This window comes from Stegostoma tigrinum, chromosome 8 (assembly GCF_030684315.1).
Source record: "Stegostoma tigrinum isolate sSteTig4 chromosome 8, sSteTig4.hap1, whole genome shotgun sequence".
In the NCBI taxonomy this organism is placed as follows: domain Eukaryota; kingdom Metazoa; phylum Chordata; class Chondrichthyes; order Orectolobiformes; family Stegostomatidae; genus Stegostoma; species Stegostoma tigrinum.
In genome coordinates, this window is record NC_081361.1 from 84,249,635 (window position 1) to 84,276,132 (window position 26,498).

At 42.1% G+C, this 26,498-nt stretch overlaps 1 long non-coding RNA gene across 5 annotated transcripts in view; it reads left to right on the top strand.

The window, feature by feature from the left end:
• LOC125456275 (uncharacterized) overlaps positions 1-15,551 on the top strand; it is a 200,273-nt gene extending 184,722 nt beyond the window's left edge. For 4 of the 5 annotated variants that reach the window (XR_009446076.1, XR_009446078.1, XR_007248431.1 and 1 more), the window contains 2 exons: positions 381-452; positions 14,734-15,551. This is a non-coding gene — a long non-coding RNA (uncharacterized LOC125456275). Of the gene's footprint in view, positions 1-380; positions 453-5,314; positions 5,412-14,733 lie in introns of all 5 variants that reach the window. The other variant, XR_009446077.1, reaches the window with a different exon arrangement.
• The last annotated feature ends 10,947 nt before the right edge of the window (positions 15,552-26,498 follow it).

Consider the following 26,498-nt stretch of genomic DNA (forward strand, 5'->3'; position numbering starts at 1 on the left):
TAGAGGACACATGTGTCACATGAATGTAACTGGATTTGAGCTAAGCTCTCTACATTTAAAGGCCTACTGTTAAAGCTAATACTGAATATAGAAAGAAGGTAAGTGATATTAAATATGATACATGTTTCCACACTGCATCTTTTTACACTTATTTTTACAGTTCATAGAGTACAACTGTTCAATACAGAACTAAAAATATGCAACTTTAAATATGCCTCATGCCATTGAAACTATTCAACAGGACACACATTTTGGAGCATTACAAATGCTGTTGAGTTCATGAATAAAATGATTGATATCATGCCAAAAAGCTGTGGCACTCTGCGGTCGGAGAGGGCTTTTCTTAATAAATAAAATGCCCAATTTACATTTGCTTTCAGAGAGCTCAGGAAAAGCCCCAACGCTTCTTTTGACTGAAAGATAAATCAGCAATTCTGAAAAGACGCCTTCTGGTAAATACAGCCTAAATCTGAATTTTTGTTTCATTTCCATTCTGTGCGTGTTTTAGTACACAGTGTAAGTCTGAAACACTTCCCTAGATACAGACTTACTGTTAGTATGCAAGAGCAAAACTTCATATTGTCAAGCTCACTGACCCATTCAGGGAGAGAGATAAAACAAATTGCGGATGCTGGGATCCAAGGTAGATAAACAGAAGGCTGGAAGAACACAGAAAGCCAGGCAGCATCTGGAAGAAGAGAATAGTCAACATTTCGGGTGTTATCCTTCTTCAGGGGACTTTGTCTCAACAGCAAAAATAACAAATGTAGAACTTTTAAAGTGATAAATCATCCTGAAGCAGAAGCGTTATGGGTCAAAATTTGATACTGAGACATTATAAGAAGACACTAGGCTTTGTTATAAAAGTAAGTCTTAAAGGGTGATGTAAGAGAAAAGAGATTAGAGAGACATGGAGGGGGACTTCCAGTGCTTAGAGACAACACAGCTAAAGAAATAGTCACCAGTGGTTATTTACTTGTATTTTGGACCACTCAGGAGGTTGGAATTGGCAGTGTCAAGGGTTGAGAAGGCGTTATGAAATTGGAATCAACTATTAAGATAGAGTTCACGCTGTGTCCAGCAAAGTTATGGCCATTCCAAATAAATTCAAATAAATATTTACCCAATGTCATGACAAAAAGCATGTCTTGGACAAAAGATTAAATAAATACATGAGATACATGAGAAATAGTAATAAAGCTGTGTAATTATGGATTGCAATTTAAACAAAGTGCTGGTGAGATTGCATATCAATGCACAAGAAAAGTTACATACCCTTATAAAATACAGTGAAAAGTGTTGTATAGTAGCAGCACTCTGTGACGCTATCTTAAAACAGAAAAATAAACCAAAGCAGAGAATATAAAGGCATAAACATGAGCAAATAAAGAAAAAGTGTTCAATTTTGCAGTCTTTCTTGTTAAGTGCTCCACCAAGGACCATGGGCCTGGTGGCCAGGCATGAGTCCCCTTCGCTGGGCCATTATGGAATGAAAATTGCCATTCCCTCAGTTCCCTCAGCGCCATCTCGCCTCCACTGATGTCCTCACCATGATGAGTGATGGACCTCGCCAATGCGGATACTACTGTTGCCTCCGGGTACCGCACCGGCCAAAACTCAACACCGTCTTTGCCATGAGTCCTCTTCGGGCCCACCTCGCCGATGCAGCCATTGCCAGTGTCACCGGGTCTCATACTGGGCCCAACCTGTGCCAGATGCAGAAGCTGCTGGGAACCCAAACCTGTGCCCGACATCGCCACTACAAGTATATGCTGCTGGGCCTACCCATTACCGCCAATGCCATCACTGTGACTGAGCTCTTCAACAAGTGGTAAGTTAAAAAACAAAACAAGAAGAGGGAGAAAAGAAACAAAAAGAAAAGCAGGCAGAGCAGGTAAGTCTGGGCTGAGAAACCACCATTTTAGATAGTTAAAACTGCTGGTGTTGAGAATACAAAGGGTAATATATGATGATTGTATTTTATGAGGTTTGTTAAAATTTATACAAATCCAGTTATTCAAAACATATCTGTGGCCCATCAAGTGGTGTTTTTTTTTAAACAACTTGATCTTAGAGACACCGTATTGAATGATCTATGGTGATTTTGGTAAGCCATTCCAGACTCTGCACTTAACCATATTGCTTAAGATAGCAGAGGAATAACTTTCATGATGCAAACATGGTCAAATGTGGAGACAGAATATTCCAGGGCTCACATGTTTCAGAATCCCAGAGTCTTCAGTAGTGAATCATCCTGGTTAAAGAGCGTCACAGAATACTTACAGAATAGATGGAGGCCATTCAGCATGCGGTACCTGCATTGACTCTTCCAAAGAGCAATTAACCCAGCGCCACTCACAACCTGAGATAACAAGGTGTAGAGCTGGATGAACACAACAGGCCAAGCAACATCGAAGGAGCAGGAAAGCTGACGATTCAGGTCTGGACCTTTCCAAAACGTCAACATTTCTACTCCTCTGGTGCTGCTTGGCCTGCTGTGTTCATCCAGCTCCACACTGTGTTCATTCCATATATGTTGGCAATGCTAAAGGTTGTGAGTTTAGAGTCTCTGACTGGCATTCACACTTGACTACTGTCTGATTGCAAACCATAAATAATTTTGTGGGTGCACAGTGGATTCACTGAGCTGCTGAGCTACAATAGGAGCCATTAGCATTTTGATATGAATAATCCAGAGAGAGTTAAACAGCCAGCATTGCAATTTCTGTGAATTAACCATGGCTCAATTGAACCTACCTCCTTCACATTTTCAGGCAGTACATTCCAGTTCCTAATCACTCAATATTTGACAAAATGTTTGTTTCTCTACCAGGCAAGGTGCAAGATGGTGCCAACACCAGACAACTCCTTACAACCCCCTACAGCAGATCTAACCCTAACATTCCTTATAACCATTCCAAACTTTTAAACTTCAATTCTCAGTCTGTAAAAATTACTAATAATGTTATTTTAAATCTAATTACAAGCTTGATGATCCTACGGTCAAATGATGTAACCTGCAATGTAACCTGTGTGTCTCTCAGTCTTTTTGATCCGTACGCCCTTTGCTTGCTGTGATCTGCCTGTACCGCTCATAAGCAAAGCTTTTTACTGTATTTTGATACACATGTCAATAAATCAATCAATCAATCAATTAAGTGTTTCATTTTGAAAGGTGCAGTCAATAATATAATCTTCACTCCAGGATATGTATGAAAAGATGTTATTATATTGCATATGAAGCTGTAAGATCATTGAAATAGCTGCCTGTGTTACATAGATTAAGTTTCTGAACCATGGAACTTGATAGAAATCCAAACTACATTTGAATCATGCATTTCCTATTGGCTCAACAATTCCTGCTTGGTTAATTCACAGAAATTGCAATTCTGGCTGTTTAACTCTCTCTGGATTATTCATGTGAAGATACTAATGGCTCCTATTGCAGCTCAGCAGCTCAGTGAAGCCACCATGCACCCACAAACTTATTTATGGTTTGCAATCAGACAGTAGCCAAGAGGGAATGCCAGTCAGAGTCTCTAAATTCACAACTTTTAGCATTACCAACATATATGGATTTTTGATTAAACATGTGCCTTAGATTTCCATGGGGTCATCCCAATTTCCTGTTGTAATTTCACTGGTCACCCCAGAGATGTGAAAATCTGAATCTCTGTTCCTTCAGCGTCTGCTCTTGTATCTTGCTGGATAAACCCAGTTGAGGTCCCAAGCAATTCTCCTGATGGAACAAAACTATCAAACCGGCACCATGTCAATTTGTTTTGAAATGGTTTTGGGTGGGGGGGGGGTGTGGGGGGTGGTTTCCTCGCTGCTTTAAGACCATATCAGAAGATTTTGAAGTATCTTCAGAAACAGTTGTGGAGCAGCTTCCATGAAGTAATGACCTCATAAGCAAAAGTGATATCAGCAAAGTCTCTAAAAGTAGGACATTAGGCAGACAGCTCCAAATCTCTGAGATTAAATTCCTGTGGATGGACTTTTCACCTCTCCTGGATTACAGCCAGGCTGATGAATACAGTACTGTCCCACATACATTCTTTTACAATTAAATACTCGCGAACATGATATGCAATTTTGACATCCGGCATTCCAAAGGCAATATTTTATCCCAACATATCTGTTGTATCCGACATTAATTTGATTGTCCATAGAGCAATGGAGATGACACTAATTTCTAAGACTGCCGGTACTTTATTCACACAGTTTTATGCATTAATTTACAATGGGTGATTTACATTGACAATAACATGATAACAAGCCTGGGGAGCACATCCTGAGGCACCTGTGACATTTTTGATGTCCTTCAGCAGCTGTCTTTTGTATGAGACTTGTTTCATGCCAATTATTACTGAGTGATTGACTATTCAGTGATGGGTCTTTAACAGCAGATACACATTCCCCTCCACAACAAAACTAGAAGCTCCTGGAAAAGCTCAGCAGGTCTGACAGCATCTGTGAAGGAAAAAATAGAGTTAACGTTTCAGGTTCAGTTACCCTCAGCTCCCTTGTCCGCCTTCCACAGGGACCATTCCCTCTGGAATACCCTGGTCCACTCTTCCTTCACCACCATCAACTCCTCCACAGGCCCACAGCACCTTCCCCTGTAACTGGTGAAGGTGCAACACCTGACCATTTATCTCCTCCCTCCCCAGTATCCAAACATACTTTCCAGGTGAAGCAACACTTCACCCGCACTTCCCAGAACCTAGTCTACTGCATTTGCTGCTCACAACGCAGCCTCCTCTACACTGGGGAAACAAAGCGTAGACTGGGTGACTGCTTCACAGAACATCTATGTTCTGCTCACCCTGAACTACCTGTTGCCTGCCACTTTAACACATCACCCTGGCCAACGTCTCTGTCTCTGGCATGCTGCAGCATTCCAGCGAAGCCCAACGCAAGTGGAAGAACAACACCTCACTTTCCGCTTGGGGACCCTGCAGCCCTCCAGATTCAGTATTGAGTTGAATAATTTTACAGCCTAAACTCTGTCATGTCTGAGCCCCCTACTCAACACACAGGCATTGTTATCACAAAGCCTGCCATTACACACTACCCATTGTAACTCACTAATAGTCCCCATTAAAAACTATTCACCCTCCCAGCCAGATAGCTATCAACTCCTTTGTTTATCCGACTGGTCTTCTCTCTCTTTGGGCTCTAACCTATTGTTTACCCCCTACCCCATCACCCTCCCTATTTTCTGCATATAAACCAATGTTTTCCCAGCTACCATCTGTTTTTGGGAAGGGTCACTGGACCCGAAATGTTAACTCTGAGCTTTTCTTCACAGATGCTGCCAGGCCTGCTGAGCTTCTCCAGCAGCTTCTGTTCTGGTTGGCTATTAACAATCTGCATGAATTACTTGAAACATCCCATATTCATTACATGTAAGTAAACATTACTGATACTCAAAACAAAAGTAATAAACAGATTAACTACGTTCATTTCCTCAGGTTCAGGTGATGCCTGGAGCTCTAGCAAAATTCTTGGAGAGAAGATTTTTGCTTATTTTGATTGAACTAACCAAGCCCAGAGTTGGATGACAAAATTCAGAATTAAAAATGATAAATGATGGAAAACATTGACTGGGTCAGGCATCTTCTGTGGAGGGATGAGAGTGAATATTCATTAAAGAGAGAACAGAAATTGATCAAAGTTGCTTAGGCAGCACCTTCCAAACCCATGACTAGTTCAATCTGCAAGGACAAGGGTAGCAGATACATGGGTACACCTTTGCAAGTTTCTGTCTCAGCCTCTCATCATCCTGATTTGGGAATATATGTCATCTTTTTTTCATTGTCCCTGGAATTGCTTCCCTAAAGACATTCTGGATCAAACTAGAGAATGTGGACCATAGCCATTCTAGAAGGAGGTTTTCCACCTTCTCAAGGGCAACTGGAGACTTGCAATTAATGCTGACCCAACCAGTGACATCCTCATCCCATGAGTGCAGCCCGCATGAGTGGTGTGTCTCAGAGGTTGGTGCTGGGCCCATTGCTGTTTGTTATCTATTTCAATGACTTGGATAAGAATATACAAGGCATGATTAGTAAGTTTGTGGATGACACTAAAATAGGTAGTATTGTGGGCGGTGAGAAGGTGATCAGAAATTGCAATAGGACCTTGATCAGCCTGGGAAGTGAGCGGTGGGTGTGCGGAATGCGCCGTTGGCAGTGGTAGTGGAGTCAGATACTTTAGAGACTTTTAAGAGACTCTTGGCTAGGCACATGAATGATAATATAGTGTAGGGTATGCAGGGTAGTTCGATCTGAGTAGGATAATAGGTCAGCACAACATTGTGGGCCAAAGAGCCCGCACTGTGCTTTACTGTTCTATGTTTTATGTTCTATGTTCTATGAAATGGCAAATGGACTTTAATGTAGATAAGTGTGAGGTGTTGCATTTTGGAAAGTCAAATCCAGGTAGGATTTCATGGTGAATGGTCGGGCCTTAAGGAGTGTAGTGGAACAGAGGGACCTTGGAGTTCAGGTGCACAGTCCACTGAAAGTGGAGTCACAGGTAAATAGGGCAGTGAAGAAGGCTTTTGGCTCACTGTCCTTCATCAGTCAGGGTATTGAGTGCAGAAATTGGGAAGTTATGAAGCAGTTGTACATTACATTGGTGAGCCTGCATTTGGAGCATTGTGCTCAGTTTTAGTCACCTTGCCGCAGGAGGAATGTTATTAAACTGGAAAGAGTGCAGAAAAAATTTACAAGGATGTTGCCTAGACTCAATGGACTGAGTTAAAGGGAGACATTGGACGAGCTAGGACTTTTTTCTTTAGAAAGTAGGAGACTGAGGAGGTATCTTATAAATGTACATAAGATCATGAGAGGTATGGATAGAGTGAATGCACTCAGTCTCTTTCCCAGGTTTGGGGAATTGAGGACTAGAAGGCATCAGTCTAAGCTAAGAGGGGAAAGAATAGTGCATGGTAACCTGAGGAGCAACTATTTTTACACAGAGGGTAGTCCACATATGAATGAACTGCCAGCAGGAGTGGTTGAGGCAGGTACATTAACAACATTTAAAAGGCATTTGGATGAATACATGGATAGGAAAGGTCTAGAAGAATATACGCCAAGTGCAGGGGAATGGGATTAGCGTGGATGAACATTTTGGTCAGCATGGACCAGTTTGTGCTGAAGGACCTCTCTCCATGCTGTAGGACTCTGACTCTATCTATGACTCCATGAATGAATAAAAGAAATTCAAATCCCACCACTGAAGTTGATGGAAATTAATTTTAAATAATAAATCTGGAATTAAAAGCTCATGACCATCAAACTATTGCTGGTTGTCATGTGAACCATCTGGTCACTACTCCCATTTAGGGAATCTTATCGGTCATCCCTACCTGGTCAGAGCCATAGCAAGGTCACTTTCTATTCCCCTTAAATGGCCTAGCAAGCCTCCTGGTTCAAGGGTAAATGCTCCTGCGAGATGAATGCTGGCCTTGTCAGCGATGCCTACATCCTGGCAAAGAACAAAAGGAACAACAGGCTTTGAAATTAAATCATCTCATAACAAGACATGTGAAGTGACAGGATTCACAGTGGTTTAGCTTCTGTCATTACAAACAGTGCTGGAACGATTAGTGTGTCATTCAAGATAGACTGAGATCATTGTACAAGCATGGGAATGAGTAACTTTACCATTCTCAACTCACGTGGCTTAATAAGTAACTAAAGCCAGCTAAATTACTCAGTTGGCAAGTGTATCTTTACATAATAACGATAAGTCACCACTAAGTTTTCTATTTGCACATGGAATTCTTTTCACAGAATAACATCGTGCAGTGCTTTTGAATTTTGTAAATATCCACACACAGATATCTTATATCGGTACCAACCTGAGATATCTCTTTAATCTGGCGGCACCAACATTAGAGTTTTCTAAATTTGTGGCAAGAGAACTTTAACCTTACTCACCATTTTCAAAGAAGCCAAGATTATTCAAATTTCCTCGCACTGTCAGGAGTTAACCAATTGCTGCTCAAGCGGCTGACTGTTCTCAGTAAAGACTGGAGGGTATTTGCTGGAGTAAACTACAGGATGTGCAAATCAGAGGCTGGAATGGGCCCAAAAAGATGTATGGTAATGCATTTTTGGTGGGAAAACAAGACAAGTCAGTACATAACAATGGTAAGTACAGTTTAAGTACAGAGATCCTTGAAAGCAGCAGGTTGCATCGGTCATTTGGTTAAGAAGCCATATGGGATAGTTGCCTTCATAATCAAAGCATTGAATACAAAAGCAGGGAGGTTATGGTGAAGTTGTACTCAACGTTAATTAAGTCAAGGGCAACAATAGAAATTGCTGGAAAAGTTCAGCAAGTCTGGCAGCATCTGTGTAAAGAAATCAGAGTTAACGTTTCAGGTCGAGTGTCCCTTCCTCAGAACTCTGGGTTCAGATCACGCTACCTGAAACGTTAACTCTGATTTCTCTACACGGATGCTGCCAGACTTGCTGAACTTTTTCCAGCAATATCTATTGTGGTCTCTGATTTACAGCATCCGCAGTTCCTTCAATTTTCATTAGTTGGGTCAGACTGGAGTGCTGTGTGTAGTTCTGGTTATTACACGATAGAAAGGATGTGATGGCACTGGAGAGTATGTGGAGGAGGTTCACCAGGATATTGCCTAGCTGGAGAAAGTCCACTGAGAAGCAAGATTAAATAGGCTGGGTTTGCTTCCCTTAAAGCAGAGGAGGCTGACAGAGGGCATGGTGAGAACAGCCATGATGGGAATTTGAGCCCGTGCCCAGAACATTAGCTTAGGATAGTTGCATTATAGGGGCAGTGATAGTACCACTATGCCACCCGACATGGTTAACGCATGGATTGGTGATCCAAAAGCCTTAATTGCTGATCACAGGCACAATTTATATGCTGTGCTCTCTGCAAACCTTCAAACTTGGAGCAGGTCAGCCTGGTAATGTGACAGATCTGGAATCAGATTCAAAATAACACCAATATGAAAGCTAGATATGGTAATTAACCAAAGGAATTAAATAGTATTTAGCGAGTTTTGAGAAGATGGCTTCGTCGCAGGCTCACTGATAATGTTACCTAGAATGGTGACGAAACGTCTGAAAACTAACCTTCCAGCTCAGCAAGCAAACTCACATCCGTAAATAGTATTTATATATCATTTATAACTAATATTGTTTTACAGCCAATAAGTTACTTTTGAAGAGTAATCACTGTTGTAATAGGAAATACAGATGATATACAGACATCAAAACTCCCAGGAAGACCAATGACGTCAGAAAGGACAATATGTTTATTCATAATAAATATGGATCAGAGCACACTCTTGCTCTTCAAGCAGTCTCATTCAATCAGGTAGGGCCTTGGGCTAACATCCCATCTCAACTCAGTATTCTGAGATCGATTGTGTCTCTGGGAGGGACTGAAACTGACAACTTTCTGACTCAGCAGCGAGATTTGTAACACAGAGCCAAACACTGAGGTTTGCAGGATGTTTCAAAACAAGAGCTACGAGACACACACAGAAAATCTGTCAGGTCAAGTTTTCCAGCTGCAATCTTTTTAAACGGGAATCTCAAACAGGATTGTTAGATGTGTCAGAGATAATGGGAACTGCAGATGCTGGAGAATCCAAGATAATAAAATGTGAGGCTGGATGAACACAGCAGGCCAAGCAGCATCTCGGAGCACAAAAGCTGACGTTTCGGGCCTAGACCCTTCATCAGAGAGGGGGATGGGGTGAGGGTTCTGGAATAAATAGGGAGAGAGGGGTAGGCAGACCAAAGATGGAGAGAAAAGAAGATAGGTGGAGAGAGTATAGGTGGGGAGGTAGGGAGGGGAAAGGTCAGTCCAGGGAAGACGGACAGGTCAAGGAGGTGGGATGAGGTTAGTAGGTAGATGGGGGTGTGGCTTGGGGTGGGAGGAAGGGATGGGTGAGAGGAAGAACAGGTTAGGGAGGCAGAGACAGGTTGGACTGGTTTTGGGATTCAGTGGGTGGAGGAGAAGAGCTGGGCTGGTTGTGTGGTGCAGTGGGGGGAGGGACGAACAGGGCTGGTTTAGGGATGCGGTGGGGGAAGCCTAATGCTGCAGCCTAATGGTATCAATGTGGACTTCACCAGCTTCAAAATCTCCCCTTCCCCCACCGCATCCCTAAACCAGCCCAGTTCGTCCCCTCTCCCCACTGCACCACACAACCAGCCCAGCTCTTCCCCTCCACCCACTGCATCCCAAAACCAGTCCAACCTGTCTCTGCCTCCCTAACCTGTTCTTCCTCTCACCCATCCCTTCCTCCCACCCCAAGCCGCACCCCCATCTACCTACTAAGTTCATCCCACCTCCTTGACCTGTCCATCTTCCCTGGACTGACCTATCCCCTCCCTACCTCCCCATCTATACTCTCTCCACCTATCTTCTTTTCTCTCCATCTTTGGTCCGCCTCCCCCTCTCTCCCTATTTATTCCAGAACCCTCACCCCATCCCCCTCTCTGATGAAGGGTCTAGGCCCGAAACGTCAGCTTTTGTACTCCTGAGATGCTGCTTGGCCTGCTGTGTTCATCTTGTTAGATATGTCACTTCTGTCTTCAGATGCTGATGAACTTCCTCTACATATTCACCACATTTCTATCAATCCATTTGTTGTCATTTTTGTTTATAACTGAACACAAGAGTTTTACTTAGATGTTAACAATTGCACAGCAAAACATAATTTGTTTGGTGCATGACTATGGGATTAATCGCCAAAAGGTTTTTGCAGCTGACCATAACCACTATAAATAGCAATAAGATTGTGGAAGACTCTCCAAGACATTTTGTCAAACTACATATTCAGTGCAGGAAGTTACGAATACAATGAGTTTTCACAAATATCAAAGGCATCCTTTGCATAAACTCACAGCTTTTAGACAACAATGCACCAAATAAAAGGCAGCCAGATTTCATGATGCATCAAATTACTCTTGGAAATTCTGGCAATGTAAAGTATGAAATTTCAGTATTATTCTTCTTCAAGTGATTTTAAATCTTTTTGACTCCTTTTTTTTCCTGATCTGTGGGGAATATGTATTAAAATATCAGATGAGGAGGAATTCAACAGGGGGTCAGTGGGAGAGATGTTGGAACTCAGAAAAAGTCTCTAGTTTAATCTTCTTGCCAATTATCTCTGCTTCCCTCCCAAAGCTGTGGAAATATTTGCTGATATACATCTTTTCTGACACAGCCGCAACTTTTAATCTAATTAATGCATACTCACACATTAGCCTCCAGACTGACAGCTAAGAGCTTGTTGGGTAGAAGTCAGGAACAGAATCCTGGAACATTTCTCACTCCCTTCATTCGGAGGCACTATGTTCAAGTTTATTTCCTTGATAACTACTGAAGCTAAAGCTAGGCAAGATTACACTGGCTTGGAATCAAATTTGGGGCCTTAGTGGCCTGGATGTCTCCATTCCAAACCGAATTGTGCACATGGACCCATTGAGGAAATCTCTAATTATAATCTTTAATGCAACTTGAATGAGATTCATTAAAAATTTGGGTTGGGTCTAGGCACATTAGAAGGTAATGGATCTTCAAGGTTAATGAAGGCCGTGATTCCCCCTCAGTTGATGGACAGAACAGACACTGCAGGCTGTTTGCTTCTCCCTAGCATATGTTTTATGTAACTGACCCCTACAGGGTAGGCATCGCCCCCACGCATTCTTTTGCTCACAGGAGACCTTCATTCCAGAATAAACCTGCTAGTCAACAGAATAAATGGAATAACAAACCAGCTCGGCGAGGCCACCAACCTCAACACCCACAACCTGAGCTACAAACCTACTCCCAAAGTGCCATACCTCAGGCAAAATGTCCACAATTCATCTGCTTTTTTGGGCAGAAACATGATTCCATTTTACTAACAGATGCCATGGAACAGGAAGGTGAGGCATGTTAAAATCTCTTGACCTGACCAGCTCAGAGCATGGCTCCATTCTAACTTGGCAAATGCTGGCTTAGTAAGTATAGCCAATGGAGCTCTAAGCTCCAATACCAAGTTTGTGCCAAGTTAAACTCAGTAAGGGATGGTGAAGCCACAACCATCTACAAATCTAACCTCACCAAGCTAGGAAGGGCAAATTGTTCCTTATGAGCCTGCGTGGTAATCATATTTAACAGCATTCACACTAGGAGCCAGTTTACAGAACACCAGACTCCGCCAATCCAAATTAAGCGATGACAAGTATATAAGCAGTTTGAGGTCACATTTTAATTCATTTGTTCCTGATCACTACTCAGCAACCCCTGCCGGTTGTATAGACTTTAGGTTGAGACAGTATTCAGGTGAGCATATGATGCTGTCATGGTGGAATAGCAGGCAAACGTTTAAAAAAAAGATTTTTCTAATTCTGTGCTCACAGGCAGAATGAATTTCACCAGGATGTTGTCTGGGATGGAGAAGTTGAGCTACAAGGAGAAGCTAGATGGGCTTGCATTGTTTTCTTTAGAGTAGAGAAGACTGAGGTGGGAACATGATTGAGATGTTTAAAATTATGAGGAGCAAGGACAGGGTGAACAGAGAGCAGCTGTTCCTTTGGTTAAGGAGTCGATCACAAGAGGGCACAGTTTTACAGTAAGGGGTAGAAGATTCAGAGGGGATTTAGGGAAAAAAAACTTCACTCAGCGAGTGGTGGGAATCTGGAATGCATTGCCTGGGAAGGTAGTAGACACTGGAAACCTTCCAAACTTCAAAAAACAGTTAGATTAGCACTTCAAATATCATACCATTCAAGTATTTGGGACTAGAGCAGGAAATTGGGATCAGTGCACCTTTAGTGGTAGTTGTGTTGGTCCAGACTTGATGGGCTGAAAGTTCTTTTCTATACTACATGAATCTACAAATATTGAACAATTAGAAAATTGATAAGCTAAACACACACCTACCCACCTACACCAGAGATAGTAAGAACCGTCGATGCTGGAGTCAGAGATAACACAATGTGGAGCTGGAGGAACACAGCAGGCCAGGCAGCATCAGAGGATCAGGAAAGTTGACCTTTCAGGTCGGGACTCTTCTTCAGAAAAATGGGCCCCGACCTGAAACATCAACTTGCCTGCTCCTCTGATGTTGCCTGGCCTGCTGTGTTCCTCCAGTTCCACACTGTATTATCTATACCCACCTACATCCCAATTTTCATGTATTCGTTTGCACATGGAAAGACTTATGTTCCACATGCCTGATGTTCTATTGTGGTATTCCTACAATATTCTTTACCTCTATGGTCCCAGTTAATTCAGTAAGGATAGTTACTTTGCTAATGTACCAAAGGGCCTGGGGTTTCTCTAGTTTTACTCCAGTGTAAGTCACTGCAATGGGGGAGAATTTGCTTTCTAATGGAAAGCTTAACTGCATGACTGCTTCAGATCAATAGGTGATCTGGTCCGAATGAACAATCGAGTGAACGTTGCATTCATAAGAGATAGACCTTTCGCTCAGTCAAGCCCAGAATCCATCAACAACATTGTTTATGTACAATTGTGCTGTAAAACACTCTCAAGTTTTATTTTAACAGAGATTTGAATGTTACACATGATTACTGGGGCGCGTTAGGTCTTAAGAAATGCTGATCTCCCTCTAATTCTCCATATCTAATTATACACACAGCCACCAACATTTATGCAATGTATGCATCTGCTAAATGTGACTAAAGTTACACATCATGATGCCGGGGTGTAAAGTACCTCTAATTTCACTTTAGGACCAGAACCCCCGTGTTCTGACAGTCCGATCCTGGAAATGAAGTATAAACCAGTTTACTCACATTTACGCTGTTAAGCAGCAAGTTTGTTATTTGAATACAATGGCTGTGAAGATTGTTTATGTAGGATTACTGCTTCTTCAGAGAATAAATCTTATATCAAAGTTGCAGAACCTGCCAGCAACAGCAACTTGGGATATGTACCGATGTTACATTTTCAATCACTGTTGATAACAAATTACAGAAAGAATTGATTCCGCAAAAGGACACATTCTGGATACATGAATTAAAGCAGTAAAAGACTTTCTCAAGATGGTGTTCCTTGGGCACTGTTTCATATTGAGATAGTTAGGTCCATTAACACATTCCAGAGAAGAAATTGGCTATTAGTTCGGAATATTTTCTAAACAACCTGTTCAGAGATGTTATTACACACCCATGGAGCAAGCGGAACTTCAATCTCCAGGCTCAGAGGTAAGGACGCTATCATACCTATATTCCCAGTGTGGATCAGATGCCAATAAAACCTATTCATCATCCCTTCAAGTTAAGGTTGCTTGACAAGTGTTGTCAAGAATTACCAGGGTAGGGGTGCCATCCATGTTAAAGGGGCAAAACCAATAAATATGCCCCCAAACGTACAGGAATTATTACACAAATGTGTGATTTTTGATGAAGGTCTCTAGCTGCTTAAGGACATCTTTCATGTATATTGCCAATTAAGATTATCCTGAGTCAATCAGATAACAAGTGGTCCCTTTTGAAGTAGTATGGACAATTAATTACTTATAAATTACAATGGAAGAAAATGTGACAAATGAAACCACAGCGTGCTTAGTTGTGTTGATTGTACACTTCAATGTCTCAGTGCAACCAGTCACAGAAAGCCTCAAAGACCAGATGTGTGTCATAACATGTTTGAACAGTTTGATTGATAATATCTACAGGCAAATATATAATTCTCCATATCTAATTATACACACAGCCAAGGAAGATTGTTTGTCAGCGGGATTCCTGGATCGGTTTCTTTGGCAACTCAAGAGGCAAAGCCCTTACGTCAGGCACTGGGAAGACTCTTAAATAAGATCCTCCTCTTCAGCGTGGATAACATTGCCAAGTAAGACTTTGTCCAGCCTCTTAAATCTTTGCTCTGAAGATGTATTGTGGGCTCCCAAAGGATATTCCTGGCCACAGGGAGAATACCAACTGTGCCTGGTGTAAAATCTTTGAGAGGAAAGTCAGGAGAATTCCCGAGTCTGATCCACGTTGGGAGATTACTGACATTGTAGTGAGAACAGAATTTATCACTATTTGTACTCCCTGGGGCTCAAAGGTACACACTGGTTAGTCTGAAATGGAAGAAAATGCGGCAGAAGAGGCAACATTTGGAAAGAGAAAGACTTTAATGACAGTTTCCTGATGAGGTCATTCTTCAGCAGACAAGATTCACTCGTTTTGTTTGATATATGTATGAAAAATTAAAAAGGAGGAAACCTAAAAATGATGACTAGGGATATCAACATACATGTGTTGGAGCATTTGTATGTTCCTCTCTGCTATTTGAACAGTGTATATGTTAATCCATTTATTTAAACTGGCTAACAAACCATTTAAAAACAGGACAGACCAATGTTGTACAAACAGCTTTAACATGTCTGCACTAATATTGTAGCTTCTGATTCAAAGCATGTGTAAACTTTTTGGAAGTCTGCATGTATCAAGATAAAAAGTCATCATATTCAAAATTGAAGCTCCACACTTATTTTTATGTAGATTAAGATTAAACCCTTACTCAATCTTGATTCAGAGGTCCTTATTTTGAATGAACTCTTTCTTTGAATTAAAAATTACAAAACCTACTTGTTCTGTGTTTTATTTTAATTCCTTAATTTGCAATGGCCAACACTATAATTTTAATTTTCTAGACATTGAACAGCTCCAGTTAGATTGCGGCTTCAGGGTAAACTGCCATTAATCGTTTCAACATGAAATGCGTCATAGAAGGAGAAAACATTTCACAGATAAATGTAGGAGGTGTGAAACCACGCACCACATTTGCAACAATACAGATGAAACAAGTAATGCAGAAAACTTTCTTCACATTCAATACTGGACATATAACCATGGAATCAAATGTACTATATTGAATCACTGCATTTTAGCATATTAATGTCTTGGTGATTTTATTAATTTTCTCAGCCTTTTGGAGGTTATTCTGGTATGAATGAATTGCGTCTGTTTTTCCTCTACCTAAAGATCTTCTGGTGCAGTGGATAGCATCCATGTCTCCAGGCCAGAAAGTCCAGATTGAAGTCCTCCTTTTAGATAGCTAAGTGCATTATAGCACAACAAATCATTCAAATTCTTCTAACACATTGGCAGACACTTCCTGTAAAAGTATATGTTGCCAATCTGGACTCTTCAGGTTAAGGTCACTGGATGGCCGATGTAGGTCAGATTGGTGCTAACTCATGCCCTGTTCCAGCCGGGATAGGTTGGGAACGTGTCTCTTTTCCTTATCCACGCCTATGAGCAGCGAATTCAGACAGTGATCCTCTCTGCTCCCCTCCACTAATCCTCAATTTCTCTGAACAATATTGCATAATTGTTTTATTCTTTTGTTAGGCTTGTATTGGGGCCTGCACTAAAGCTGCCTGACCTAACTGCTTAAAAAAATGTGAATAATGTTAACTAACCTTATTGGTAACATACCATGAAATATTTAGTGCCAAGTTCAATTAACTGTGAATGAGACTGCATTATATACAACTCTGCTTTCATGTCTGTGATTCAAATTAAACAATTGAAGGATTATATATAATTATCTTTGAACTACTTTAATTCAGTTCCAAGGAAGATGCATCAATGCAAAGTTAGCACTAATATGTATGTTTTGTTGCAAACAGCCACAAGCAGAGAAAAAGCAATAAAAATAAAAAGAACTGTGGATGCTGTAATTCAGGAAACAAGACAGAAATTGCTGGAAAAGCTCAGCAGGTCTGGCAGCATCTGTGAAGGAAAAAAAGAGTTAACGTTTCAGGCCTGATGACCCTGCATCAGAAGTACTGAGAAGATCCCATCGTGAGGAGCAAAAACTGTTGACAAATTTAAAAGAATTAAATGTTAATTGAAGTTTTCTGAAGAAGGGTCTAGGACCAAAGCAAGAGCTTTCCTTCTCTGTTCATCTAGCTGTACACCTTGTTATTTCACCTGAAAGGTTTGTTTGATATTCTGCAAGGTGAGGAGCTGTATCTCCAGTGTTTATATGGGAAGATCCTGTTTTTTTTAAGATCATAGAATCCCTACAGTGTGGAAACAGGCCCTTTGGCCCAACATGCCCACACTGACCCTTGGTGTATAACCTACCTAACCTATGGGCAATTTAGCATGGCCAATCCACTTAACCTCCACATCTTTGGACTGTGGGAGGAAACCCACACAGACACAGGGAGAATGTACAGACTCCACACTGACAATCGCCTGAGGGTGGAATCGAACCCAGGCCCCTGGCACTGTGAGGCAGCAGAGCTAACCACTGAACCACCATATCAAGGTGAGGATATGCATTGTAATCCAACCTCCAGTCTTACTTTAAGTCGTTTGGGGAATTTACCTATTCCGTTCCTGCCCTGACATGGCTGATCATAATTTTAAATCAAAAGTAAACAGATGTCACAGCCCTACTTTAAAAATGACTTTATCGGGTTCTGTGTACGATCCTTAGCTGAGGCGCATGCAGGGAGAATACTGGTGGCTTCCCCACTTGTACAAAGCTGCATTGAGGACTGTCAGAGGGCCAGTAGTTTAGAAACAAAACAGAAGCTGCTGGAAATGTTGCTGAAGATGATATGGTGGAGTGAGGGAGTAAAGAGTAAATGATAGGTGGGGATAGAGCCTAAAGAGAGAGAAGCAGTTGGACAGACAAAGGAGAGGAAAACAATCTGGCTAGAAACGTGAATAGCTGTTAATGTTAATGGAGACTGTCGGTGGCTAACGATGGATAGAGTGTAATTGCAGACTATGTAATAACAAGGCCTGGTGTGTGGGCTGGGCGCTAAGGGCATGGGAGAGTTCAGGCCCTGAAATGATTTAGCTCAATATTAGGTCTAAAGGGCTGCAGGGTCCCCAAGTGGAAAATGAGGTGTTTTGTTTTTCCAGCTTGTGCTGAGCTTTGCTGGAAAACTGCAGCAAGCCTAAGACAGAGATGTTGGCCAGGGAACAGGGCGGTGTGTTAAAGTGTCGAGAAAGGGAAGGGAGAAGTCAGAGATAGATTAGGTGCAAGTGAGAGCGGGTTAGAAATTGGAAACGAAATCGATGACCTTTTCCAATTCCAGACAAGAGATGGAAGCAGCACTGATGATATCATCGATATATCAAAGAAAGAGTTGTGGGTGGGAGCCAGAATTGGACTGAAGCAGGGAATGTTCCACGTTCTCCATGAGGCATAACTGGGCGTATGCAGGTACTCCTCTGACCTGAAGAAAATGAAAGGATTTAAAAGAGTTGTTGAGGGTTAGGGCGAGCTCAGCCAAGTGGAGGAATTTACGTTTTTGGCCCAGGAAGAAGCAGAGAGCACTGGTGCGGAATGGACATGTAAAGGGATTGCATGGTAAAGAGGAGGCAACTGGAGCCTGCAAACTGAAAATTCCAAGACTGGGTGCACAAATGTAAGTGGGCAGGGACTGGATCAGAGGAGAAAAGGCCAAGTCAAGGCAGGAAGGGATGAGTTCTGTGGGGCACGAGCAGGCTGAAACAATGTGTCCACCTAGACAATCCTGTTCGTGAATTTTCTTAAGGAGGTAGAAGCAAGCTGTGCAGGGCTGGACGACTAGAGGAGAGGGATGGCCATGGGTACCCGCATGGGCCCTAGTCATATCTGTCTCTTCGTGGGGTACATGGAACATTCCTTGTCTCAGTCCTACCCTAGCCCCCACCCACAACACTTTCTCTGATATTACAATGATATCATTAGTGCTGCTTCTCCCTGTCATCCAGAATTGGAAAAGTTGATCAATTTCACTTCCAATTTCCACCCCTCCTTCACTTTCACCTGGTGTTTCTCTGAACCTTCTCTTCCCTTCCTCAACATCCCTGTTTCCATTTCTGGAGATAAACTGGCTACTAATATCCATTATAAACCCATCGACTCCCACAGCTACCTGGACTATACATCATTGCACCCTGTTTCCCGTAAAGACCCCACTTCATTCTCTTAGTTTTGCCATCTCCCTCACACATGTCCCAACAAAGCCAACTTCTATAAAGGAGCCTCTGAAATGTCCACCTTCTTCACAACCGAGGATTCTCCAGCACAGTTGTCGATGGGGCTCTCAGCCAGGACCGACCCATCTCCTGCACTTCTCCCCTCACCCCTCTCTTCCCTCCAGCACAATGATAGAATTCCCCTTGTCCTCACCCACCATCCCACAAGCATCCACATGCAGAAGGTCATCAGTCATCATTTCCACGACCTGCAGCAAGATATCACCACCTGACACATATTCCCTTCCCTTCCCATGTCCATCTTCCACAGGGGCCGGTCTCTCTGGGACACCCCGGTCCACTCTTCCTTCACTCCCAACATTCCCCCACAGCACCATGGCACCTTAGTCTGCCAAAGATGTAACAACTGCCCATTTAGCTCCTCCCTCCTCAGTATCCAAAAAATACCTTTCAGGTGAAGCAGCACTCTACATGCACTCCCCACAATCCAGTCTACTACATTCGCTGCTCACAATGTAGTCCCCTCTATGTTAGAGAAAAGAAGGGTAGACTGGGAGACTGCTTCCAGAACACCTACGTTCTGCCTGCCAGAAAGACCCTAAGCTTCTGGTTGCCTGTACTTTAACATATCACCCCATTCCGTGTCCAATATCTCTGTCTCTGGCTTGCTGCAGTGTTCCAGCAAAGCTCAGTGTAACCTGAAGGAACAACACCTCGTTTTCTGCTTTGAAACCCTGCAGCCTTCTGCACTTGATATCAAGTTCAATAATTTTAGACCCTGAATTTGCCCATGTCCTTTCCCCACCCCACACAACAGACCTAGTTATCGCATAGTCTGCCATCACACAACATATTGTCAGCCACCAGCAGTTTTCATTAATAGCTTTTCACTCTCCTATCCATTCCTTTGTCTGTCCAACTGCTCTTCTCTCTCTTTGGGCTCTATCTCCACCTATCATTTACTCTTTACCTCCTCCCTAAAACCCATCTGCTGCATATACCTCGCTACTATCAGTTCTGAGGAAGGGTCACCTGACCTGAAACGTTAACTCTGATTCCTCTTCACAGATGCTCCCAGGCCTGCTGAGCTTTTCCAGCGACTTCTGTTTTTGTTTCTGACTTACAGCATCCGCAGTTCTTTTGGTTTTCATTTTGCCAGTAATTTAGATTCTGTCTTTGTAGGTCAAGAGGAACCAATGTTGTCCTCTTCAGTCTTCCCTGCTCTGTCCCGTTCTCAAGCTTCATTGCTTACCAAACATATCTGATCTACTTATCTTTGCCACGCACCATTCATATTGATCCATGGGAGCAACCCATATGGGGACCAGCCCTCTTCTATCATTGGGACAATATTTGGATCATTATGGTTGAGGTGGCTCAGTGGTCAGCACTGCTGCCTCACAGCTCCATAGACCTGGGTTCAATTCCACTGTCAGGTGATTGTCTGTGTGGAGCTTAAATGTTCTCCCTGTGTCTGTGAATGTTCTGTCTGGGCATTCTGGTTTCAGTCCAAAACTGTGCAGGTTAGGTGCGTTGGCCATGCTAAATTGCCCATAGTGTCCAGGAATGTGTCAGTTAGGTGGGTTAGACATGGGGAAATGCAGGTTTACAAGAATAGGGTGAGAGGGTGTGTCTGGTGGGAGGCTGTTTGGAGTGTTGGTGTGGGCCGAATGGCCTGTTTACACACTATAGGGATTCTACGAAAAAAACCAACAAGTGGCATACTAAAGAGCCCTGACCATTAGCATATTTTTTGTTGGGCCTTGCTGCTCCATTTCCCTGCATCACAGTGACAATTTTTCAAAGGATTTCATTGTCGGGGAAGCACTTCATGACATGTTGAGAAAAGCATTAAACAGATGCAAGAAATTCCTCTCTGACCACAGTTCCTCCAATAAAGTTGTGGCTTCTTGTTGGGGCTTAATTGTGCAGGTGTCAAAACCCCTCCAATGCCTTGCTAAGTGTGAGCCTAGACAACAAGTCTGAACAGGCTCTTCAATTACATACAAATGAAATCATGCTCTCACTCATTCCTGTTTGCAGAGTTGATTTGATGAAGAAAATATGAAATAGAAGTGGGTGGAGACCATTCTGCATCTCGAGGTTGCTGCATCATTCAACATGATCATGGCTGATCTTTGACCTCTTCTCCATCTTCTCCACACTATCCTTATATTCCACGATTCCTTTAGTATCCAAAAGTGTTTCAATCTCTGTCTTCAATGCATTCAATTGCTGCCACATTTGTTGTTTTCTTGGGAATGCCAGAAGTTCACCACCCTTTGAATGAAGTTTTAGAGCGCTGACTCCTTATTCTGAGACTGTGACTCCGTTATCTAGTTTCCCCAGGCAAAGGAAACTTTTCCTCCGCATCTAAGCTGTGATTCTGTGAAGGCCCTTAAGAACGTTTTGTGTTTTAATTAGATCACCTCTCATTCTTCTAAACACTAAGGAATTTAAGCCTAGTCTATTCAATCTAAATTCATACCCTTCATTTCAGGAACCAGTGCAGTGAACTCTTCCTTTAGGGAGAATATCTCTTTCCTTAAGAAGACTAAAACTGCATCCTAGTGCTCCTCACAATGCCTCACAATGTGGGAGTAAGACTTATGTTTGTATTCCTTTGTCATAACAGATATCATATTATTTGCCTGCCAAATTTTGGGCTGTTAACCTCCTGTCATTCGTATACAAGGACATGCAGGTCCCTCTGAATGCAAACATTACTAGTCAATTTCTCAAAGCGTATTCTGCTTTTACATGTTTCCTACCAAAGTGGGTAATTTCGTACATTGCCATGTTCTTGTTCAGTCACCCACCTTGTTCGGAATTCTCAACAGTGTTTTTGCATCCTTCTCACTGCTTCGTTTCCTACTTAACTTTGTATTGGAGGTCTGCTGATAGCCCAAAAATACTCTCTTCTGAGGGCAACTCAAGCTGCCCACTCATTGTCCCAATCCCTCTCAACTCCATGTCAATCCATAACCCCTACTCACAGCCCCATGCTCCCCACGACACTCTATCATGCTTAGGCCACAGAATTGATGCGGAGTGAAAACATATTTCACCAATAGGATTCATGCACACTTGGTGGTGAAAGGAAATCTGCCGTTCATGAAACCTATTGAAAGAATTTACGTCACCTCAAGTAGCTAATCAGTTTAAAAACAAACACACTTATATTCAGTGCCCACATCAAAGAAAACTAATCCTTTAATAACAAAGTGTGGAGCTGGATAACACAGCAGGCCAAGCAGCATCTTAGGAACATAAAAGCTGACGTTTCGGGCCTAGACCCTTCATCAGAAAAGGGGGATGGGGAGAGGATTCTGAAATAAATAGGGAGAGAGGGGGATGCAGACTGAAGATGGATAGAGGAGAAGGTAGGTGGAGAGAAGAGTATGGGTGGGGAGGTAGGGAGGAGGTAGGTCAGTCCGGGGAGGACAGACAGGTCAAGGGAGCGGGATGAGGTTAGTAGGTAGGAAATGAGTCCGCCTCCCGCCTCTCCCTATTTATTTCAGAATCCTCTCCCCATCCCCCTTTTCTGATGCAGGGTCTAGGGCCGAAGCATCAGCTTTTGTGCTCCTGAGATGCTGCTTGGCCTGCTGTGTTCATCCAGCTCCACACTTTGTTATCTTGGATTCTCCAGCATCTGCAGCTCCCATTATTTCTAATCCTTTAATAACCTTCTTTCAGTGACATGCAAACAGAGTTGAGAAAATAAAAGTTAATTTAACTTTTGAAACTCAACCAAGCATTAAAGATAACTTAATAAGAACCTCTGAAAAATGTCAGCAAAGAATCTGTTGAAAACATGGACACGTTGATGATGTTTCACCCAATGCACCATATGCATTATTAAATCACCTATTAAATCATCTTTTTATAAAATTAGAAATTGCTGGAATAACTCAGCACATCAGGCAGCATCTGCAGCGAGAAAGCAGAGTTAATGTTTCAGGTCCAGTTCTTCTGAACACAAGTATCCGCGGTTCTTTGTTCATTTTTATTATTATGCTTCTTTTTAACTCTCACAGAAAACTAACAGACTAACTATTTTCTCCCCAAGTTTAAAGAGCCTATAAAGCTTCAGATGATGTCACTTTTATTGAGCTGTCTACCCTACTGCAGAATTTATATTCATTCCAACAATGTTTGTCTCCTACACTGCAGGTGTAGGCCTTCAGAAGAGCCAAAGTGGGGGCTGTTTGTAATCTGCGCTAAGTTCAAATAGCTCTCCTAGTTTGGAGTTTCCTGCCTGAGTGGATGTGAAATTGGCAGATGGGACTTCTGCATCAGTGCAAGATATTTTCTGGAAATTTGGTTCATAAAGGTTGCATGGTGGATCAGTGGTTAGCGCTGCTGCCTCATAGCACCAAGGATCCGGTTTTGATTCCAGTCTCCTGTGACTGTTTGTGTGGAGTTTGTATATTTTTTCCATGTCTGTGTGGGTTTGCTCTGGGTGTTCCAGTTTTGTCCTACAATCCAATGATGTGCAAGTTAAGTGGATTGGCCATGGGAAATACAGGCTACAAAGATAGGATAGAGGGATGAGTCTGGGTGAAATGGTCTTCAGAGGGTTGGTGTAGACTCATTGGACTGAATGGCCTGCTTCCACGCCATAAGAATTCTATGATTCATAGACACAGACCTTCTACTAGCATTTCCCCTCCTGCATTGGACATTTACGCACCAGAAGCCAGGGATTGATGTAAACATTTGGTTTGCTGCACTAAACTGTTAACTTTATCTACAAAGTAAGTTGCCAGATTTTAAAAGGATGAATGAAAAGTCAAAACTTTCTGTATGAACTTGAGAATGGCAGTCTTTTAATGGTCAGAATGAAAAGTTAACAAATCGGTGGATAGATGCACACCATAGTTTTCACAATACAAAACCAAATACTGCAGATGCTGAAAATCTGAAATGTAAACAGAAAATCCTAGAAGTATTCAGCATGTGAAGCAGCATCAGTGGGAGAGAAACAAGTCAATGATGGCCCTGCATCAGAACTTTTCAAATGAGAGAAATGAACAATTTGGGTAGGAGGCAAATGGAAAATTTAATAATGCAAGAAAAGGAGAAAGGGTCAAAATCATCCTGAAGCCGGAACTCAGTTCTCTATACAAATGTTGCAGAGAACAACCAGTAATTGATGCTTTAGTTCCTAGCATTGGGACATTTCTCTCATTGTCATTTCTCTGTTGGCATCTGCAAACTCTGCCAATGGCTCAGAGTAAGGGTTGTTAGAGGTAGTATCCTGCTACTAAATCCTCCTTTGTCTCTACCTTGTCTAGACAATTGTTCCCAAATTGTTCATTTCATTGCTTTCTCCTTCCCTTCTCTCATTTGAAAAGTTCTGATGCAAGGCCATCATTGACTTGTTTCTCTCCCACTGATGCTGCTTGACCTGCTGAATACTTCTAGGATTTTCTGTTTTGTCTTGGGTCTAATGATCAGTGTTAGAGACTACACCACAAGAGAACCTTTACAGAAGAGGCATTATTCTTAATTAACAAGATGGTATGTTATATCATTGCAATAAGTACAACTACTCCACAAGCCAGGCAGAATTACTAGGACTCTCGGAAGCAATACCAATTACATCTGGTCTCAATGAAAGCTAGCATATAAATCTCTTTCTCCACCCACAGACTGTGTGCGGCATCATCTCAATATGACTAAAAAATTACCTCCTTCAGAACCATTACCATATACAACAGCATTCTCTATTACTCTTACATTAGAATGTTGTCATTTCATCCAAAATGTTTGCAGAATGACTGATAGCCATTCTGTTAATTTCTTCAAAACAGCAGAATGTTAATTGTGAGTTTTGTATCCTTTTTTGTACAGACTCATGTCTCTCTTTATGCTTTAAATAAGGCCTCTGAGAATGCTTTGCCCTATAAAATAACAACTTAAGGAAAAACAGGAAATGTGCAATGAAGCCAAACCAGCAAGTAAGCCCAAGTGGCACCAAGGCACATTGGCAGAGGAGAAATTGTAAGGAGAAATGAAAGATATAACATCACCAAGTGTATATTGAGTTACAGCCCAGAAAATGCACCAGTTCTCATTGAAAAGTAAATATTTAAACTATTCCAGATAAAGTTAATGTGAACTTCTGATAGCTTTGATGCTTTTAAGAAGTGGTCAGTGCCTACCTCTGGGTATTAAAGATGGAAGGAATGTTTTACAGAAGAGGTGATGAAATAATTATTTGATTCAAAGCATGACTTCATATATTAGATATGGGAGTGAGGTCCCAAATAAAACACTGTAGTATATTCTACTACACATAAGGCACTGTTTACTTGTAAGTCATTGTTCCAAGGCTCATGTTATTACACTAAAATGAGGCCCAGAATAACATTGTCAGTGTGCTGCAGCCAGATGTAACTAAACATTTAGCAGGTCCTGATATTCATCTAATTGAATTCAGCAAGCTGACCTTTTGAGTTGCTGCTTTAGTAAGCTCAGGTAAGCCCCACAAATGTACGCAATGACCATCTCCAACAAGAGAGACACTAGTCCTCACCCCATGTCATTCAATAGAATTGCTGTCACAAAGCCCCCACAATGAACATCACAGGAACTACTATTCACAGGAAACTGGGCTGGACTAGACCTATAAGTGCTGTGGCTACTGTGGCAGCACAGAGGTTAGGAATTCTGCAACTGGTAACTCATTTCCTGACTTCCCAAAGCCTACTCCACCATATACAAGGCAAAAGCCAGCACTGTGGTAGAATACTCCCCACTTACCTGGATGAGGGTAGCTCCAACATCACGCGAGAAGCTTAACACCATTCAAGAGTAAACATTCTGCTTGATTGGCATCACATCCACAAACACTCACCCCTTCCATCACTGATGTTCAGTGTGTACTATTTACAGGACACACTGCAGAAATTCTTCAAAGCTCCTTAGACAGCACCTTCGAAAATCAAGGCCTCTCCCAACTAGAACGACAAGGGCAGCAGATACATAGGAACGCATCATCTACAAGTCCACTTCCAAGACACACTGCATCCTGGTTTGGAAATATACTGCTATTAACTCAATCACTGGTTTAAAGTCCTGGAACTCCCTCCCTAAGGGCTTTGTGCATTTACCTACAGACAAAGACTACAGCAACACCCACATCCCATGAATAAATACCAAAAAAGGGCAGTCAGTGTTGTTTATTAAACAATCTTTACTTGCATTTTAAATCATAGGTTGCAAAATGAAGATAAACATGGACATTGCTTGTTAAAGGGCTATCTCCTTCTTAGGTCCAACAGCCTACAGAACACAAAGGGTAGTTGTATTCAACTGCAGAACTTTTATTATATTAAAATAAACTGTGTACAGAGTACAAGAGAGAATCTTCCTCGGTGTCCATCTCTGGGTTATGCCTCTAACCCTATGCTTTAAGATATTAACCCTTCCAGACCCACACAGAAGAGAATTAAGTAAACACAAAGATTCTTTGCAAAACTAAACCTAAAACTAAAACCAAATAAGTGGCAACAATATTAA